This window comes from Schistocerca cancellata, chromosome 2 (genome assembly GCF_023864275.1).
Source record: "Schistocerca cancellata isolate TAMUIC-IGC-003103 chromosome 2, iqSchCanc2.1, whole genome shotgun sequence".
Classification (NCBI taxonomy): Eukaryota; Metazoa; Arthropoda; class Insecta; order Orthoptera; family Acrididae; genus Schistocerca; species Schistocerca cancellata.
In genome coordinates this window covers 636270172-636283064 of record NC_064627.1, presented here as the reverse complement: position 1 = coordinate 636283064, position 12893 = coordinate 636270172, and the positions used below count along the sequence as shown (strand labels likewise).

The window sequence follows — 12893 nt, the reverse complement described above, 5'->3', positions numbered from 1 at the left end:
GCGACGTCATGCAGTTTGGTGAGGAGCTTATTTTTCCATACCCGATCATATGCCTCCTCAGCATAGAGAAAGGCAGCCACTGTATAGTTCGCAAGGATCATATGATAATCCGGACGACCTGGAGTTCCAACTACAAGAGTGGCTGAAAGGTGAACTAGTCTGAGCGTATCAAATTCCCTTCGGTGATGGCTGGACGAAGTCGTGGGAGTATGATCGTCCCAGTACTTTGGAGAGTGTTGGCAAGAGGCTGGTGGGCCGATGGTTTTGCAACTGGCGATGGTCCTTCCCTGGCTTTAGTAGTGGTACTATGCGATCAATCTTCCATTCGGACGGGAAGTACCCTACAGGGAGGCAACTGTTAAAAAAAGCGGGATATCAACACCTGTGGTTTGCGCAACAACTTCGACTACTCGTACGGTCGGGGGTTTCAGTAGTTGCCGAGTCGTCGAACAATCGACCGAACCTCCGCCGGTGTCGTTTGTAGTGGTTCCGTCTGTCTTTCCATCAGCCTGGCGTCGTATTCTTATCTCCTCCTTTCCGGGGCGATCTCATATGCTAAGACTTATTGCGCCGCAAACGTCGTGGCAAAAAAATTCTGCCTAGCTTAATGGGTAAAGCAATGGCCCGCCGTTTCTCGAAGCGCCACTTTTGGTGTTCTTGGATTTCAGAGGGTCCGGACCAGGCCCCATTCATGCTTGCTGTGTAAGGCGACAGCAGACATCGTATCTTCCCACTTTTCTTAGGGAGTTCAACTATATAGAGGCTTAAGTTTTCGGCGGTCCTCGAGGTTGCGGTTCAGCTGCCAGCGTTTTCGCATCCTGTTTTTAAGGTTCTTCAAGTCCTGGAGCAACGGTGGAAACTTTTCACTGTATAACGCCCGTCGCTCAGATGTGGCCGTAGCCCGACAGCAGCCACTATGGATTTTTTCAGTCAATGCGAAGATGGTTTTTTGTATGAGGACTGTTGCCGATACGTCTGTTGTGGGGCGAACATTGTTGCTAAGGAACGCCTGGTACTGATCCCAGCTCGTGGTCTACGAGTATTTTACAGGTGGGCATAGAAGTTGCAGCACTTCTTTGATGATGCCAACCACTGGATGGGGGTCGGACATAGTCTATATCGGATATAAACAAAGACATAGATGAATAAATATATTAAAAGCATGCTGCTACCGTTTTTTCGTGTAACTGTGGAGTACTTATGGTCTGACGCGATCGATAGTCATCGGCCACTTTCACCTCCAATAACTCATGTACTGCTACATTGACAATGTGGCTGCTGGTAAGGATCTCCGTATCGTCCACGACTGTGCAAGGACGACTTGTGGAAGTAACAGTAGGTCATTCACGTACAAGACGAATTGAATTGGGGACGGGACAGAACCTTGAAGGATGCCCTTCGGCAGTTGTTGAAACTGGGCCACTGTCCGTCCATTCGGACAAAGCAGCGCCTACCGTGAAGACAGCTTTCAATAATCTTCGTGCAGTAGTCCAGGATGGCCGCGACGTCATGCAGTTTGGTGAGGAGCTTATTTTTCCATACCCGATCATATGCCTCCTCAGCATAGAGAAAGGCAGCCACTGTATAGTTCGCAATGATCATATGATAATCCGGACGACCTGGAGTTCCAACTACAAGAGTGGCTGAAACGTGAACTAGTCTGAGCGTATCAAATTCCCTTCGGTGATGGCTGGACGGAGTAGTGGAAGTATGATCGTCCCAGTACTTTGGCAGGAGGCTGGTGGGCCGATGGTTTTGCAACTGGCGATGGTCCTTCCCTGGCTTTAGTAGTGGTACTATGCGATCAATCTTCCATTCGCCTGTAATTTATACCAATTTAGGTTTACACTAATAGCTTTCTAAAGACACGTCGATCGACAAAATCTGATGAAACGTTTAGATTTTGGAAATTCGTTGCTGGGTGTTACTTGTATAATTTACCTTCAGATACTAAACTTTAAACTAATAAAGATATTGGAAATCTGATTACACCATCAGAATCGTCGTGCATATAATAGTAATATAAATGTTTCTTTTTGAGGTATCACGATTCATCTGGCTACTATTAATTTCTATATGAACTGTGAAATGTCTGCCATTATGGTCTCACCAAGTCCGCCATCTTTGGCTCTCTCGGCGTGTAAGTCTCTTTCATCGACACAGCGTCCGCAAGGAATTCCCAGCCACGTGCTCAATGGGTCACGTGGTCCGGCCGTTGTGCGGCATCACGCGCCTTGCCGAGCGGTCCGAGAGGTGCCCGCCAACTCTGAACTTAAAACAATTCCGGGGCGCCACGGCTCACCCGTCACCTTACAACCACATCCGAGAAGCAACAGAACGATTCACATTAGGCCATTGGGCCACATCAGTTTGCGACTGGCTGCTTCCATTCTTCCAATGCCCACCCACCACAGACAGTCTAGCAGGCGTCTTCTCTGTGCCGTACTGCACCGTCTGTGGCTGTGTACAGAGCAATTGTGGATGTGGGGCTACCCGGCAAACACCAACCGGTTTGATAGGTACCCTAATGTCATCGCTAGCATGGTTGTCCGGTGACCACAATGTCATCTTGCGTGCAGAACACGATCGTACGTACATGTGTTGAGAGTTTATATGAATATATTATGAATTAGACATAGGATGGGGAAATAGCGGTTTCTTGCTTTAATTTTAAACACCAGTGTAGGCGCTTGCTGACTTTTTCTGTCAACAGTTTATATTTCCAGTAACGCACAAAAAAGTTTTAGCTATTATAAGTTAGCTTCTGGACATTACGAGTATATTTCACGACACGTTTCAAACTGCGTGAGCGTCGCTCGTAGCAACATCCAAACTATTGATAACCGTTTTTAAGTCATCAATATCAATGTATTAAAATACCATGTAGTATAAAATGGTCGCTCCGCAGGGCTACGACAGGTTCTTTTTCAAGCAGCTAAATCTATGTCTTTTTCTATACAAGTCTGTAACATCTGGAAGTATTCGAAGCAAACTTTTTAGGTCTATGACTAACTGGAAACAGTACCTATTGGGTGACATCCCAAGCGCCACAAACTGGAGGGGAGGGTGGGGAGGGGGGAGGTGGAGGGAAATAGGAACTCTACGACCTCACGTTTCGTAAGTCTAGAACCTCTCCATAGTCAGTGTTGAATCATCTACCGCAATCCGATAAGTGCATCCATGTTACTTTCGGAAGAGAACATCATTCTTTACAGATCAGGAAGATACGGCATTAGCAAACTACAATAGCATCCATGGAAATATGCCAAAGTTAGTTAAAGGTAACGATAACGGTAACAATGCCTATTTGGTATTAGGGACAGAAAACTGGCTGAAACCGGCAGTGAATAGCAGCAAAATACTAAATTTCGATTGGAAAAATATTTTAATGATAGGCTGAAAGCCAATGGTGGTGGCATATTTACTGCAGTAAGAAACGCAATAAAGTCTAGTGATGTTATAGAAGCAGAAACTGAAAGCTCGCAGCAGTCTGGGTGATGGTTATCATGAAAGATTTGTCAAGTCGTCAACGTCAAGTCCTTCTTCTCACGCATCTACTCGCTAATGGAAATATGGAAGTTTGGGGGAGGGGGGGGGGGGAGTGGTACTACAAGTAACTTCCGCCACGATTCGCAAGATGTGTTCCGAAATATAAACGTAGATTATTTTTAACAAAATGTAAATAAAAGTAATGTAATTTTTTATAGATGGGATTCTCTTTCCTTTTTAATAACAGGTTATGAGACTCCTGTAGTAAGCTAGGGTTTATATGAACGCTCATATTTAAACCACTTCCGAATCAGGGGTTCTTCACTGGAGATCATTTATTTTCCGTAGCTAGGCTAGCTTCTCATTTTATAATGCATAAACATTTTCTGCGTTGTAGCAATACACCTCGTCATGCTGCGAGCTTCAGAAATATTTGTAACTGCCCTCATTACTCACACCGTTAATTTGATCCGCAATGCTTTGATTTATAATGGCACGATGTACGCGAGCAGCTCATATTTACCCGCTGTGTGGTCCTAGATTCGCGGAAGAGCGTGGATCCGCTTGCTTATTCAGTAGCACATCATCACTCACGGCCGGCATTCGGCCGGTTTGCCACCAGTCGTTACAATAACTCACGTGCGCAGCCGGTCGCGTGGCTACCGCATACGGGCCACGTGGCATGGCAGGAATCACTGTGGCCACAGCTGTCTCAAATTCACCCAATAGTGAAATCAAGCTGCGCGCAGGCTCATCTTCTGACGGTGAATAGGGAGGAGATAAGCAGTTTTTTTCTTTCGTTCAGTGGAAGCAATATTAATTTGGTATCAAGCTGTTAACAAACTCTGTTCACGTTTAAAGCTTCGACACCAAGCAGATTGGTATGGCCCATTACTGCAGTAACTTAACGATGCCGGTCTCACTGTTCAAAGCAAGTAACAAATTCAGTGATGCAATAGGTTCACTGTCTTAACCACACTGGTTAGTGGTTTGGAGGATCCGATTATGGACTACTGACATCCAGAGCTGTACGTCGATTCACCAAATATCCACGATTAGTGCGCAACTTCTGAATACTTCCTTGTTTAAAAACATTGCAGGATCTTATAACACTTTCTAAGTTCGAACATTTTGACATTCCTGGAGAAAAAGAAACTTTTGTCATATAGCTTATCTTCTTTCTGCGAGTTTTCTACATCGTGCGGCGTATCTTGCATCCTTGTTTCCACCTCCTGTAATTCTATCCTACCACTCCTCTTCTTGCATGGCCCTGTCCTGCATCGCGTGCCTCACGTCATAGTTCCAATCTGGCCGGCATCTTCCTCTTTTTCTGTCTCGTGGAGGCTTCCATCGCCATTTTAGAAGGCCATCTTTCCTCTTGCATTCTTCTAAGATGTCCATGCCATATTAGCCGTTTATTTTCAGTTGTGTCTACAATATCTTTTTCAACTCCCATCTGGTCTCGATGCATTTCATATCTTATTTCGTCTCTCCTGTTACCTCACATCTTCGTCTCCAAAACTTCATTTCTATTGCCTTAAATGTCTTCTCATTAACCCTGGAGACTTCTCACAGTTCAGCACCACAAAGAGCAATGGTCTCAACTGTAGTTTCGTATATCTTCCTTTTCATGTATTTGACGTTTTATTGCAAGTAATGGAGTGTAACAGCTTAATTACCATCTATCCCTTTCCTGTTGTATGCATTATTTCCTCGTTGCTTCCATCTTCATCCGTAATAACTGTCCATAAATAGTTATATGGTCAACTACACTTTACAATACATCCATCATATATAGTAAGATCCCTTTGTATACCTTCGGCAACCATTAATTTAGTCTTTGTAAAGTTAATTTTCATGCCCCAGTACTCATATTCTTCTTTAAGCGTTCTTAACGTATAACATACATCCTCTTCTTCCTCGGCGAAGATGACCTGACTGTCGGCGAAATTTAGGGAGAACAGGATGTCATCACCTACTCAAATGCCCATGTTTTTGTATTTCCTTTTCCAGTTTTTCAGTGCTTTGTTCAAAAATATTTTAAAGAGGGTAGGCGCTAAGCAGCATCATTGTCTCAGTCCTTTGTTAACCTTAAGTTTATGTCATAGCAAATTCCCAAGTTTAACACGACACGTATATTCTGGATACGGCTTTCCAACATTTATACATGTTCTGGTTTTTGATTGCTTCCCTCACCCCAGAAAGTGTTATACTGGGATAGGCCTTCTGCAACTCTGGGAAAACCATGTATGAGATGATAATTAAATCGACACCCTAGCTGCAAACAGGCGTTAATATACATCATTGGGGACATGTTGAAAACGTCTGCTCAAGCCGGGACTCGAAACCGGGATCTCCTGCTTACATGGCATACGCTCTATCCATCTGAGCCACAGAGGGCACAGAGGATAGTGCACCTGCAGAGACTTACCCTTGCACTCTCCCCGTGAGACCCACATTCCTAACATGTCCACACCACTACATTCGAAGAGCGCTTATAGATGTTTGCCCATCGCATTCATTACTCGTGGCAGATTAATCTACCAAGTCCCGTACGAGTTGGGGCATAGTGTGCGCGCTCGCACAAGAAGGTCAGTGGCCGGGTAGCCATATTTTTTAACTATATATGAAGGCAGTATCTGTTCCCGAAAGAACAGGTACCATTGATGACCGTACAGCTTCTCTAGAATGAGATGATAATTAAATCGACACCCTAGTTGCAAACAGGCGTTGATATACATCATTGTAGTGGTGTGGACGTGTTGGGAATGTGGGTCTCACGGGAAGCGTGCAAAGGATAAGTCCCTGCAGGCGCACTATCCTCTGTGCCCTCGGTGGCTCAGATGGATAGAGCGTCTGCCATGTGAGCAGCAGATCGTGGGTTCAGGTTCCGGTCGGGGCACTCATTTTCAACATGTCCCCAATGATGTATATCAACGCCTGTTTGCAGCTAAGGTGTCGGTTTAATTATCATCTCATTCTAGAGAAGCTGCACTGTCATCAACGGTATCTCTTCTTTCGGGAACAGTTACTACCTTCATATATAGTTAAAAACCATGTATGTCTCAAACAGTCTGCCTTGGTTCAGAGAAAGCTACTCGCATGAATCGCGGCATTTTTTTCTCACATACGACGTCTTGCAAACAGCAGGTGAAGGTGAACAAATTAGGTTTCAACTTCCTAGTATTCCGAAAGGCTCTCCTCACTGTACCTTAATGACGACTAATAACCAAGAACCCAACATATGGCGTATCTTCTGAATTACAATTAATCAAAGGTATCCAGACGTCGATTAGTGGACGTTAATGTGGGGTGTGTTCAACTTGTTCCTTTGTGATGGCTTGAACTCTGCTGGGGACTCATTCAGTGAGGTAGCTGAATGTCTGTGGATGAGTGGCAGCCCATTCTTCTTCAGAACCCGTAACCAGAGAACGTAGTGCAGTTGGACGCTGAGATTTGAAGTCGACTTTGTAACTCACAGGGTTCAGGTCGGGATTCTGGGCAGGCTAATCCACTTCAGGAATGTTATTGTCCATAAACTGTAGCCGCACACGTGCTGATTTACGGTTGTTCTCACTGTCATTACAATTAGTCATCGTCTCTCAGCAGTTCCTCTACTCTACTACACAATGTTGTAAAATGTTTTCGTATCCTTACGCATTTAGCGTTTTGTGAAGCACATTGAGGGGCCCATCACTCCAAATCATTCGTTTCCAGTTATCCACTGTCCAGTAGCGTCGGTCTTTACCTCACCTTAGCATCCACTAAATATGCATGCGGCTTATGAGGAGCCACTCGATCATTGTACCCTGCTGTTTTTAACCCCAGTCACATAATCATTGTGCTAGCTGAACTGCTGTTAGCAGTTTGGAACTAACGAGTGATTACTTCCGCTGATGTAGTGCGATGCTAGGTGGCCCCTCTCTGCCGTTATATGAGGTCCGCCTGGCCATAGTTTGGCTGTGGTTGCCTTTTGCGTTTCCATTTCACAATCACATCAACAGTCGGCTTTGACAGCTTTAGAAGGGTTGAAATATCCCTGCTGTATCTTTAGATCCGAAAACTAGTCCTCTTTCGAAGTCACGGAGGACTTCTGAGCGACCCTCTCTACCCTACCGTTGGAGTTTCTCTGCCGGCAACACAAACACAATACTCCCCGTCTCCTTTATATTGGCAGGTCCATCTCTCGTGGCATCTAGTGGACAGTCCCACTTTTCATAGGAGTGTCCAGATTTCTTTTATCAGACAGTCTATGTGATTTGCGTGATAAAATTTTGACTATTAAGCACCACTACGTTATACTGAATAGTGAATGTTCAACAGAAATTGATGAAAAACTAAAGTGGAGAAACCGTATAGTACAACTGCTAAAGCGTTTATGTTCGGCTACTTTTAGCTAAGCAATAAATGCCAACTATGGGGTTATAGAGCCACCGGCCTTGTCGCAGTGGTAACACCGGTTCCCGTCAGTTCACCGAAGTCAAGCGCTGTCGGGCTGGGCTAGCACTTGGATGGGTGACCGTCCGGTCTGCCTAGTGCTGGTGGCAAGCGGGATGTACTCAGCCCTTGTGAGGCAAAACTGAGGAGCTCCTTGACAGAGAAATAGCAGCTCCGCTTTCGGAAACTGAGATACGGCCGGGGAGCGGTGTGCTCATCACATGCCCCTTCATATCCGCATCCAGTGACTCCTATGATCTGAGGATGACACGGCGGCCGGTCGGCTCCGCTGGGCCTTTCCTGGCCTGTTCGGACAGAGTTCAGTTCATGAGGTTATAGAAGTCAGCAAGTTAAAATATTTTGCATATTTTCATTCTCTGATGTCTTATGGGATAATTTACTGAGGTAATTCCTTACTTAGGCGACAAGTATTCATTGCACAAAAGAGAGGAATTACAATTATTTGTGGGGAATTCACACACGTACATCTTGCACGCATCTCTTAAAACAGCCTCGCACTATATTTATTCACTAATCAAATTCACCATCGACAATCCATCTGAGTTTGAGAGTAACCGAAATATTCACAAGTACAACACTAGAATAAATAATGACCTGCATTACCCTTCAATGAATCTAAATTTGGCTCAAAAATGGGTGAAACATGCAACCATAAATCTCTTTTACAATGTACTCAAGGAAATAAAACATGTGGCAGATAATACAAGTGTTTTCAGATGTAGAACCCCTTCTATGTCATAGAGGAATCCTTTAATCGAAATATTAAACTATTTTTCCACAAACCACCTGTAAATGTCCACCATGTAGTCACAAATATTTTTCTCATTTTTTGAATTATATATGTTTCTTTATATTGAAACGTTCCACGCTATAACGTTTATCGTTAAGATGATCTATGGAACACGTAAACGAAAGTGATATCGTATCGGCCCAGGGAATCTTAACGAACCTGCTAATTTACTCAGTATACATAATTATGAGACAGGGGCAGCAGAACTCTCAAATTGTATGATGGCGATCGTGTGGTCCACAGGAAAGTATCCTCGCTGGACTATGATAAAGAACTTCAGAACGACTTATACAATATTTCCACTTGGTCCATAAGATAACAGCTCCCTTTAAATGTGGCTAAACGAAAGACAATGCGCTTAACGAAGGGAGAGAACACAAAAGTTTCTATTAGAAGATTAGTGGCGAACTCTTGGGGCCTGTTATGTTGTTTAAACATTTAGACACAGTGCTATGAAGCAACCAGTAATAGAAAGAACGCATAAAATCCGTAGGATGGAATGCGAATGAAAACTCAGACTTGTTAATGGGCCGGCCGTTGTGGCCGAGCGGTTCTAGGCGCTTCAGTCTGGAACCGAGCGACCGCTACGGTTGCAGGTTCGAATCCTGCCTCGGGCATGGGTGCGTGTGATGTCCTTAGGTTAGTTAGGTTTAAGTAGCTCTAAGTTCTCGGGGACTGATGACCTCAAATGTAAATCACATAGTGCTCAGAGCCATTTGAACCATTTGAACTTGTTAGTGGGTTTAGTGCAAAGAGCATTTCATCTGTAAAGGACAGCGAACACAAGGCATTGGTATCAACAATTCTAGAATAGAAGTCAAAAGTTTGGAGAATTTAAAAAGCAGCTACGTTGAACTAAAACAGGGAGGAGTTCCTGTTACCGTAATATATTGATGTATCCTTTAAGACAGTGTAACAAGGATGTTAAGGTAAATGAAACAGGAATCTTTCGGGAAAAAGGGGTCGAGACGGTGTTGGGTGAATCAGGAAGCCCGCATATCACCCAGACTGCGAAGCTCTTCTGCTGTGTCGCTCGTATATGACGCGTAAAAAAGTGGTTTTTCTCCTACTTTACATGTAAATGATCAGGACCGAAAGTGCAAACACTTAACCATGTACTTTTCAGCAGACTATCAAGTCTTGATGTTGATGTAGATAAAATTGGTGGTAACATATTTCGAAAATGCACAATGAATTCTTGAGAAACGTAGTGAAAAAGTCTCATTGAAATGAATCACTTTATCGATGTTCTTTCTTTTTATTGCACCGCCTCGTAATCCAGCATCACTGATGCGTAAAAGCACACATTAATTAAGTTTATACAACTAATACTGTGTAATCAACAGTGTCCGGGTACTTATTAACGAATACCTGTATTAACATGAAGCGTGTCCATCCTTCGGCTTTATGACGGCTCTAACTCTGCTGAGGACACTTTCAGTGAGGAGTCTCAATGTCTGTGGAGGAATGACAGCCGAAACCAGAGAATGTGGTGACGTTGGACGCTGGTGTCTGAACTTGATGATGATGTTTGGTTTGTGGGGCGCTCAACTGCGTGGTTATCAGCGCCCGTACAATTATCCAATCTTTGCTCAGTCCAATTTCGCCATTTTCCTGGATGATGATGAAATGATGAGGACAACACAAACACCCAGTCATCTCGAGGCAGGTGAAAATCCCTGACCCCGCCGGGAATCGAACCCGGGACCCCGTGCTCGGGAAGCGAGAACGCTACCGCGAGACCACGAGCGGCGGACGTGTTTGAACTTATCCCCAAAGGTGTTCCATTGGGCTCAAGTCGGGACTCTTGACATGCAGTTCATTTCTGGAATGTTACTGTCACGAACAATTGCCTCACAGATGCTACTTTACGATAGGGCGTAATGTTGTTGCAAATAGTCATCGTCTCCAAGCTGTTCCTCTGCTGTAAAATGTGTCCACATCATTCCGTGTTTACAGTTTTCTTAAGCGCAATAGGGGGACTACACCCATATCGTAACACCACCTCCGCTGTACTTTATTGTTGCCACTACGCCTGACGGCAAGTAACATTCTAAAGACATTCGCCAAACCAAACCCTTCCACCGGATTGCCACGAGGTATAGCGTGATTGTTCACTCCAGATCACTCGTTTCCATCCATCCGCCTGTCCAGTGGCGTCGCTCTTTACATCTCCTCAATCATCGCTTAGAACTGCATACGAAGGTGTGTGGCTTATGAGAAGCTACTCGATCATTTATACCCCATTCTTTTTAACTTCTTAAGCACAGTCATCGTACTAGCTGGATTTCTGGTATCACTTTGAAACTTACCAGCGATTCCTTCCGCTGATTTCATGAGGTATTTTACAACCAACCTCCGTAGTGCTCGCCGGTCCCTGGTCCGCTCTGTACGCGAGATCTGACAGGCCTTGGCTAAGCTGTCGTTGTTCCTTCGCGTTGCTGCTTCACAGTCTCATAAACAACAGTCAACTTGGGCAGCTTCAGAAGGGTTGAGATGTCCCCGGTGGATCTGTTACTCAGGTGACGTCCAACGTTTAGTCTCCTGAGCGACCCATTATGTTGTTACTGTTTCTCTAACGACGGCACAATATCATCCCCCCCCCCTCCCCCGTCCGCCTTTTATACGCCAAGGATCATCTGTAGCGACATCCAGTGGTCAATTCCGTATTAAATATATGTGCCCGGATACTTCTAATCAAGCACTGTATCACTGTATCTGTGTCATCCTGAAGTGTAATGCAACTTTCAATAAAATTTACTGGACCTGCCACATTTCCTTTCTGAAGTCCTCAAGTATTTTTGCTCTTCGAAGTAAGAAAGTTTATTTGTAAGTACGTTCCGAAGTCGCACTGTTTTATAATTTTCTTTGAAAGTATACTGTTATTGATTTAGGAGACAAGTGATGTATATTGACAAGTGATGTATATTCTTTTAGAAGTACAGGGCCACATATTCGACTTGGTGAGCACAGAACAATCCTGTTTTTATGCTTTTAGCGCCGGAGAGTTCAATTGCAGAAACTCTGCCTTTTTAGTCCAGTTTCATGTTTATGCCGATTCGTTGTAAATGAATTTGTTTTGAGGAACCTTCGTTTTGACATTCTGAACTTTTATCGGAGTCTAGGTTTTCAATTAGTTGGTATATTATTTATCGCTTTATATCATTTCCTTCTAACAAAGCTATGTAGTGCACCCTTGGGAATCTTCTTCCAAAGAATATTGTACGCAGCTTTTCGTATTTCAGTCTAGGTCATTTTTGTGTGTTCCTGATACGTCAGTGGGCTTTACGTCTCAGTCACGTTGTAGTTGTGTTGTTTTCCTATTTCAGGTAAAAGGACTCAGTAACGAACACTAGGAAATGTTTCAGTTTGTAATTACATTTTTCAAGTGAACCGGAGTCTCAAAATCTTCGGGTTTTAGTAATTTTATCATATACGATGTCATGTGTTTCCTCAAGCCATTTAACATGTTCTTCACTAGTAAAGCTCTACATTTCACATATCTCCTCTGGAAGGCTTTATGTGTTTAAGTTGTCCCTGAAAATTTCCTCTTTCCACATGTACCATTCCACTCTTTCGTTAATTCGGCGGCTGACATGTTATGCTGATGGAAGTATATTGGTCAAGTAACATACTTTCTTACACACGCTAACTACGTGTCTTCCAAACCACCGCTCATAAAAGTAACATAATTTTGTTAGTGCACATATCTTCAAAAACTTAACTTTTGGTATAAGTTCAAAGTTCGACATACCGTCTGCAAAACATTCTTCTGACACCAAAATTTATACGTAGGATTTTGTTGAATAAATTTACCAAGAATAGTTGTATTGTAACACTGCTAAGAGTAACCACGTCTAACAGGTCATATTACTTGATATCTGCTTGTCCTTCTGTTACTAGCCATCAAGCCTGAAACTGAGCCTATACATTTTTGTGACTTACGTTGCAAAATTCTTTGGTTAAGCTCATCTTCACCATTGCCGACAAAAAAATAGCTGTGATATATCCAAAGCAAAATCTTATCTAGACCCAAGGCGATTAACGTCACCGTTATTCTGCTGGCACTTATCAAACTGGCCCCACAGAATTATGATGAAAGTCGTCATCGTATAATAAGCATTGGACACAGTGAACGGCCTCTTACCTGTTAATT

General features: G+C 43.7%; 1 protein-coding gene and 1 pseudogene across 2 annotated transcripts in view; both read left to right on the top strand.

Moving 5' to 3' along the window:
* The window catches only part of LOC126162306 (neuromodulin), a 942653-nt gene that overhangs the window by 905210 nt on the left and 24550 nt on the right, over positions 1-12893 (top strand). The gene's annotated exons all lie outside the window — the stretch shown is intronic.
* On the top strand, positions 7919-8036 carry LOC126163216 (5S ribosomal RNA; annotated as a pseudogene).